This window comes from Amblyraja radiata, chromosome 27 (genome assembly GCF_010909765.2).
Source record: "Amblyraja radiata isolate CabotCenter1 chromosome 27, sAmbRad1.1.pri, whole genome shotgun sequence".
In the NCBI taxonomy this organism is placed as follows: domain Eukaryota; kingdom Metazoa; phylum Chordata; class Chondrichthyes; order Rajiformes; family Rajidae; genus Amblyraja; species Amblyraja radiata.
In genome coordinates, this window is record NC_045982.1 from 30,117,331 (window position 1) to 30,126,740 (window position 9,410).

The window sequence follows — 9,410 nt, forward strand, 5'->3', positions numbered from 1 at the left end:
CTTAAAAATCACTTGTATCTGAGGATTAAAACATTCATTGTGGGGTTAAAATTTTTAATCACAAGTTATTCAGTTTTAATCATTCTGTCAAACAATAATAGAACACAATCATTTACACTTTGTTTAATTAATGGAGCTCGGTAAAATGTTCCTGTATTTTATGTTCTAATTCTTAGCATTTTTAATATTCCCATTAATTTTACTATTTTTTTGACACTTGTGAATGATGGAGTCTTTCAGGAGCAGCCACTGTCTCTGGACTGCCTGAGTGCAGATTCATTTCCCTGCAGCTTTATAGGTGAATCTCACTCTCCCCTCTGTTCCACTCCCACCCAATACTTGAGTCTGGCAGAACTCCAAACATGGAGGCACAAGAAACAGCGGGACTGTAGGTTTGATTAGTTTGTTTGTCGTGCCAAGCATCGAATTGTAACCGGGACGCAATGGTGGAGCTTTATTTGTGGGGTTCTGAACCCCATTTGTTCTGAGTTGCTGCTTGATGTAAAATGCTAGCCTGAATTTTATGGTTGAGTTGTTTGGGTGGGAATTAATCCCACAAGCCTGTGACTAGGGTGGCACGGTTGCGCAGTTGAAGCGCCAGAGACCCACGTCCGATTCTGACTACGAGCACTGCCTGTACGGAGTTTGTACCTTCTCCCCGTGACCTGCGTGGGTTTTCTCCAGGAGTTCCGGTTTCCTCCCGCTCTCCAAAGATGTGCAGGTTTGTAGGTTAACATAGAAACATAAAAATTAGGTGCAGGAGTAGGCCATTCGGCCCTTCGAGCCTGCACCGCCATTCAATATGATTATGGCTGATCATCCAACTCAGTATCCTGTACAATTAACCTGTAGGTTAATTGGCTTTGGTAACATTGTAAATTGTCCCTGGTGTGTAGGACAGTGTGTGTGCGGGGATCGCTGGTTGGCGCGGACTTGGTGGGCTGAGGGGCCTGTTTTCGTGCTGTATCTGTAAACTAGGCTAAATTTATAGGGAAGCATACTCACAATTGAATCACAATCTAGGCTTCTGGACTGCAGAAAAACAATGTTAAATCTTATCGTTAAAAACACTAATTAATAAAGAAATCGATACTTGGGACAGACTTGCTCAAGAGAACGATGTACGGATGTTGATAAAAGCAGCTGCCACTTATTTCTAGGCTTCTTTATCTTGATCATTTCCGTAAGTTGGCCTGGGTCCAGGACTGGGAGATTCCACTTCACATACATGTGGGATTCTGCCGCGGATTGGTTAAGTCTCTTTCACCTTTGTGGGGGTTGCAAAGATCACTCGGTGAGCCAGTGCCAATTGGACCTAAAGGTAGTTTTTCAAGGAAAAAAGACCAAGGAGATAGAGATTTGTTAATAGGAGCTGTGAATTAAAAGGACCGCATATCTACAAGGGGACTACAAGCCGGAAAGGGTACGGAGAATATTGACGAGGATGTTGCCAGGACTAGAGGGTCTGAGCTTTCGGGGAGGTTGAGTAGGCTGGGACTCTATTCCCTGGAGCGCAGGAGGATGAGGGGCGATCTTATAGAGGTGTATAAAATCATGAGAGGAATAGATCCGGTAGTTGCTCAGAATCTCTTGCCCAGAGTAGGCGAATCGAGGACCAGAGGACATCGGTTTATGGGGAAAAGATGAAGGGGAAACGTTTAAGTTGAGGCTGGGACTATCCCAATGTTTAAGAATCAGGTACGTGAATAGGACAGGTTTAGAGGAATATGGGCTAAACGCAGGCAGGTGGGACTAGTGTAGCTGGGACATGATGGCCAGTGTGGACAAGTTGGACCGAAGGGCCTGTTTCCACACTCTAAGATTCTATGACTCTATTTATTCTATATCGACCATAATGTGACTGAACCGTGGAATTAATTTGTATCTTCTCCCTGAGAATTATCTCCATGTGCAGGCAAAGGAGATTAGTTTATCTAAATATTATATTGGGCACAGACATTGTGGGACATAGGCCCTGTTTCTGCGCTTTCTGAGATTTAATCAAGCCCAGGGGAGATTGACCAACTATTTAACTTACCCAGTTGAATCTTTTTATGTTCATCCGAGATGGCATAAAAGATGGCAGAAACCTGGTTTAACATTTCACGTGGAAGGTGATGAGATGTTGAGCAATCTGTCATGTTGCTTATCTCCAAGGGCCGACCTTGTGCTGTCACTGTGTCTGGGACTCATTCAGCCATTTTCTAGATTTTGTTCTGTGTTACTGTAATATTTTGGTGTTATGAATTACTGCTTCCAAATTCAGCTTATCCTCAAATGAAACAAAATTCTTGTTTTTCTTCAGTTATATTGTTATAAATTGGACCGAAGCAAATGTGAACATGTACTGTTTTAAATATGTTTCTAATCCCCTAGAATGACTTTGTGATTGATCCAAGTTGTGAATATCACTGACTTTTTACCTGGTTAGGTAAAGGTTTACAAGTGGAAAGGTTAGGTACTCCACGCCATCTACTGAGTTTCAGGAAACTAAAGCCCCTGTCCCACTTTCACGACCTAATTTGCCCTCGACTCATACTCGCAGCACGGTCGCCACGAGATCGTAGGTCTTCATAACTCTTCCTCACGCTCGTGAGTGGTCTCCGCGTACTTGTGCCTCAAGTTGGTCACGGCGTTTTTTGCAGCCTGATAAAAAAATGTCCACGAGTAAAAAAGTCGGCATGGAAAAAATTGATACTTTTTACTCGTAGGTAGGTCGTGATGGTAGTCGTAGGTCGGTGACTGGCCAGAGAAAAAAAAAATGCAATCATGACAACATTTTATCATGTGATCATTTCCCACTCGTAGCTAGTCGTAGTTCAATCAAAGACTTTATTGTCATAAATTTTGTTGCATCTGGACCACTGTGCAACATAAAATAACAAGGATAAAATAGATAAAAAGATAAAATAGATAATAGTGGCGGCACATTGTATGGAATTCAAGAGTCTGATGGCTCGGGGGAAGAAGCTGTTGTAAAACCTGGCCGTTCTGCTCCTTGTACTGCGATACCTTTTGCCCGAGGGCAGCAGAGTGAACAGTCCATGATGAAGATGTGTGGGGTCATTTATAATGCTGTTGGCTTTGGACAAGCAACGTTTGCACAAGCAACGTTTGCACGCAATGTCCCGGATTGAAGGAAGAGAAGTCCCGATGATTTTTTCAGCCGTCCTCACTACTCTGCACAGACTTCCAGTCGGAGGCTTTGCAGTCCCCAAACCAGACAGAGATGCAGCTGGTCAAAATGCTCTCTATGGTGCCCCTGTAGAAAGTGGTGAGGATGGGATGGGGGTGGTGAGGATGGGATGGGGGTGGTGAGCTCTTCTCATCCGGCACAGAAAGTGCAAACGTTGCTGTGCTCTCCTAGCTAGTGATACAATGTTTTGTGACCAGGTCAGACTGTTCGTGATCTGCACCCCCAGGAACTTAGTGCTACTGACCAACTCCACATCACTGTCATTAATGTGAAGTGGTGTGTGAATGTGCCAGTTTCTCCTGAAGTCAACGATGACCTCCTTTGTTTTGTCAACATTCAGGATCAGATTGTTCGTGTTGCACCAGTCCACCAGTTGTTTCACCTCCTCCCTGGCCCTCGGATAAGGCCCACCACTGTTGTGTCATCTGCGTACTTCATGATGTGGTTTGTACTAAACCTGGCACAACGGTCGTGGGTCATCAGGATAAACAGCAGTGGACTCAGGACACAGCCCTGAGGGGAACCAGTGCTCAGAGATGATGTTGGAGGTGTTGTTTCCAACCCACACTGACGGGTGTCGGTCAGTGAGGAAACATAGAAACATAGAAAGTAGGTGCGAGAGTAGACCACCAGGTCCGTCGAGCCCGCACCGCCATTCGCTCATGGCTGAACACTAAACAGACACACTTACCCACAAACAGTAGACACAAGACACAGAACACAAGACACTACCCTCCCCTTTATACCGCTATCACCCCTCTCCACCCCAAGAACCTCGTGATCTCCTGGGGGAGGCAAAAAACCGGATAAAAACCCAGGTCCAATTCGGGAAAAAAATCCGGGAAATTCCTCTCCGACCCCAATCCAGGCGATCGACACTTGTCCAGGAGATCACTCAGGTCTTACTATACTAACCATACCTAGGTCCATATCCCTGCCCTCTCCCCGTAGCCCCTTATCCCCTTGGCAGCTAAAAAAACATCTATTTTAGTCTTAAATATATTTAAAGTTTCTGCTTCCACTGCTCCCTGGGGCAGTGAATTCCATAAATTAACCACCCTCTGGGTGAAGAAGTTCTTCCTCATCTCAGTTTTAAAAGAGCCCCCCCTTATTCTGCAACTATGTCCCCTAGTTCTAGTTTCCCCGATCATTGGGAACATCCTCGGTGCATCCACCCGATCAAGGCCCCTCACGATCTTATATGTTTCAATGAGATCGCCTCTCATTCTTCTAAACTCCAAAGAGTAGAGTTCCAGCCTACTTAACCTTTCCTCATATGTCAATCCCCTCATTGCAGGAATTAATCTTGTAAACCTTCGCTGCACTGCCTCCAGGGCTAGTACATCCTTTCTTAAGTATGGACCCCAGAACTGTACACAGTATTCCAAATGTGGTCTCACTAATACTGTGTACAGCTGCAGCAAGACCTCCGTGTTTTTATACTCAATCCCCCTAGCAATAAAGGCCAAAACTCCATTGGCCTTCCTGATTGCTTGCTGCACCTGCATACTAACTTTTAGTGATTCATGTACTAATACCCCTAGATCCCTTTGCGTTGCATTACAACGCAGCTCCTCCTCATTTAGAAAATAACTTGCCCTATCATTTTTTTTCCCAAAGTGAATGACTTCACATTTATTAGTATTAAATTTCATCTGCCAAGTTGTTGCCCACTCACCTAGCTTATCTATATCCTTTTGCAGACTCTTCCTATCCTCCTCATCCCCTACTTTTCCTCCCATTTTTGTATCGTCCGCAAATTTTGATATATTACACTTGGTTCCCTCCTCCAAATCATTTATATAAATTGTGAACAACTGGGGTCCCAGCACCGACCCTTGCGGAACCCCGCTAGTTACCGGTTGCCATCCCGAGTATGAACCATTTATCCCCACTCTCTGCTTCCTATTTGTTAGCCAATCCTCTACCCATGCTAATATATTACCCCCAATCCCATAATTTTTTATTTTTAGCAATAGTCTCTTATGTGGCACCTTGTCAAAAGCCTTTTGGAAGTCCAAGTATACCACATCCACCGGTTCCCCTTTATCCACCCGGGTTGTTACTTCCTCAAAGAATTCGAGCAGATTCGTTAAACAGGACTTCCCCTTCACAAAACCATGCTGGTTCTGTCCGATGAAGTCATGTTTATCCAAGTGCCCCGTTAGTGTTTCTTTAATAATTGTCTCTAACATTTTACCCACCACCGATGTTAGACTAACCGGTCTATAGTTACCCGCCTTCTGTTTACTTCCTTTTTTAAATATAGGTGTTACATTGGCCATTTTCCAATCCACTGGGACCGTTCCTGCCTCCAGGGAGTTTTGGAAAATTATCACCAATGCATCCACAATCCCCACCGCTATCTCCCTCAAGACCCTTGGATGTAATCCATCAGGCCCAGGGGATTTATCCTCCTTCAGTCTCATTAATTTCCCTAATACCACCTCCTTGGTGATCTTAATAGTATTTAGCTCCTCCATTCCTACCGCCCCCTGTTTATCCAGCGTTGGAATATTTTTTGTGTCTTCTATGGTGAAGACTGATACAAAATACTCGTTTAATGCCTTTGCCATTTCCATGTTCCCCACCAACAACTCTCGTCTCACCCTCCAATGGACCAACGTTCACCTTAGCCACCCTTTTTCTTTTTATATAGCTATAAAAACTCTATTAGTTTTTATGTTGTTCGCTAAATTCCTTTCATAGTCTATTTTCCCCGTCTTAATTAATCTCTTAGTTATTTTTTGCTGACCTTTAAATGCTTCCCAATCCTCTACCCTCCCACTATCTCTGGCTACCTTATATGCCCTTGCCTTCAGCCGAATACTATCCTTTATAGTTTTACTGAGCCATGGCTGACTGTTCTTACCCTTACCCCTTTTTTTCTTCATAGGAATAAATTTTTCTTGAAGGTTATACAGTATACCCTTAAACGTACACCACTGCTCATGTACCGTCTTATTCTTGAGTCTGCTATCCCAGTCAACTTTGATCAGCTCAGTCCTCATACCTTCATAATCCCCCTTATTTAGACTAAGCACCCTAGCCTGAGTTTCAACCTGCTCCCCTTCTATTTGAATATGGAATTCGACCATATTGTGGTCACTTGTTCCCAACGAGTCCCTAACTATGACATTTTTAATTAATCCTGCTTCATTACACAGGACCAGATCCAAGATTGCCTCCCCCCTTGTCGGTTCGGTGACATACTGTTCTAGGAACCCGTCTCTAATACATTCTATAAACTCTTCCTCTAGTCTACCCTGCCCAGTTTGGTTTGCCCAATTAATATGAAAATTGAAGTCCCCCATGATTACAGCAGTTCCCTTTTTACATGCGTCAACTATTTGCAGATTTATGTTCTGACTAACAGCGTCACAGCTATTTGGAGGTCTATAAATTACACCCACTAGTGTTTTTTTCCCCTTATTATTCTCTATCTGTACCCAAGCTGTTTCACTATCCTGATCCTTCAACGCAATATCCTTCCTCTCTATTGCCGTTATTCCCTCCCTTATTAAAAGGGCCACCCCTCCTCCCTTTCTTTCCTGTCTATCTTTCCTAATTGTCGAGGAAGTCCGGTAGCCAGTTACACGAGGAGGTGCCGAGGTCCAATGAACCAAATTTCCTTACCAAGTGCTGAGGGATGATTGTATTGAATGCTGAACTAAAGTCCACGAACAGTATTCGCACATGTGTGTTCTTCTCTAGATGCGCCAGGCTCAGGTGGAGTACGGAGGATATGGCATCCTCTGTGGAGCGGTTTGGCCTGTAAGCAAACTGGAACGGGTCAAGTGTGGAAGGGAGTCTGGAGGCAATATGCAATATGTTGGTCTTAGGTGTGGAAAGACGAGGTCGAGGGGGTCGTAGACATAGTCGTAGGAGGTCTCTTACTTCGGCAAGTCAACATGCCCTTGACATTTTTTTCCAACTCGTCTAGGGTATTCTAAACTCATGGATTAGGTCGTTCAAATGGGACAGGCCCTTAACTGGGCATTTTCTTCAGAGATCCATTTGGTTCTTCCCCTAGCAAAGATTGACACAAAATGCTGGAGTAACTCAGCAGGACATGCAGCAACTTCCCATAGTGAGCCGTTGTGAAGATTTCCATCCAACCCCCTGTGCTGTTCTGTGGAAAGTGCCAGGGCAAGATCCAGATTTCTCACTGCCCACTGAACCAACCAAGTTAAATCTGCCACATATACAGGAGTCCCACTCAAATGAATCACAACACGTGATGTTACATTTTGGAGTACTCTGGATATGCAAGTCATAAAAAGTACTGCACAGACCCGCTGCCCTCCCCATGAATGTTTAGTTTAGAAATACAGCACAGAAGCAGGCCCCTTGACACATCCGAGTCTACGGCGAACAGTGATCCCCACACATTAACACTACCCAACACACACGAGAGACAATTTTACATTTATACCAAGTTAATTAGCCTACAAACCTGTACCTATTTGGAGTATGGGAGGAAACCGAAGATCTCGGAGAAAACCCAAGTAGGTCAAAGGGAGAATGTACAGACTCCACCTATAGTCAGGATCAAACCCGGGTCTCTGGTGTTGTAAGGAAGCAGCTCTATCTCTGCAGCCCTTTAACGTTTGATTGAGGAAGGGAGATACATTTAGCACAATAATCTGCTGGATGATCTTGGCGAATAGAGCAATAGCAGTCAGCTGGAAAGGGATTGTCAACGATTTAGGTCAAAAGCCTGCAGGGATTGCACACTGGGCTAGTTTGCCAGTAGATAATGCTCACACTTGAATATCACTGTGACATTTCATTGCTGATGGTTTCTAATACTGAGTTACAGTACAGTAGTCAACAAATATTTTCTGTGCTATGGATTGTTGTTGTTCTTCAATAAACACTTGCAGGCTCAGCCTTGAGTTGTTAAACAAGATGAATCCAAAACTAAAGTCCTCTGTTACAAATATCTTAGAAACAACTTATTTTTTACTGCAATTTGGTCAGACTCTTGACAGTGCATTCCTACTTTCATTCACTCTATTTGTTGACATATTGCCATCTTGTGGTGAAAAGGGCATTCATTTTATCCATGAATCACTCCAGCTGTATTCATTACAAGGCAGATTTATTGAAATAGTTGCACCTTTTCATAAAGCAGTACAACAGACATGGGACCAAAGGCACCTTTTTTTGGAGGATAAAAGACAGTTTATAATTAGGCAAGGTTTATTTTTAAAATCTACCCCCTACCCCACTGCGAATCCTGTAGCATCAATTCCCAAGCAGGATGAATTATGCAGTTTTCTGTTTAATTGACATGGAGTTTTGAAAACTGATTATTCAGCAATTTCTCTTGGTATTATTATAAACGTTCCTTTCATATCTGCCCACCGAGCAGTTGGCCCAGGTTAAATTCCCAGCCACTAGTTTACAGTATCCAATTTTTTGTTTTAAATGAAGAAATTGAGGTAAAATGAATCCAGTGGACAATTATTCAGGGCAGCTGGTAGAACTGCTGCCTCAATGCCAGACACCTGGGGTTGATCTTGACTTTATGTGCTGTCTCCCTGATGACCACTTGGATTTCCTCTGGATGCTTCAATTCCCTCCCACATCCCAAAGACGTGCGGGTTTGTAGGTTAACTGCCCCCAGCTCTGCAAATTGCCCCTTGTGTGTAGGGAGTGGATGAAAAAGTTGGATCATACTAGCTCTATGCTAATGGGCGATTGATGGTCAGCCTGGATTCAGTAGGCCAAAGGGCCCATGTCCACGCTGCATCTCTAAACTAAACATCATTCTCTGCAGCTCAGATCACATAACGGGAAGTTGGAAAATTTGAGCAGTTAAAAATAGTCTGGAAATAAGGGAAAGCTAGATATAGTGGCGGTATGGTTGTATGTTGCTCATAAGACAGAAAAACAGCTCAGATTACCCAGTGCACCTTCTTTGATACCAGTCCCACATTTCAGATTGCACAAAGCACAGCTAAAAACCTACTTCACTATGTGGACTGCAGAGATTAAAAGATGCTCTTCCATGTGAAGAACAACCTAAGAGGAAATAAGAGAGTGTGCAACATGAAGGTGGGCTTAGAACTCAAGGAGTTAGCAGAGGTACTATGGGAGTGATCTGCTGGAGATAGGTAGTCAAGCATTGGAGAAGAGGTCAGGGGTTGGGGCCAGACATCAGATCATAGGGCAGCAGCAATGGACTCATAAGAAAAAGGATAGTGTA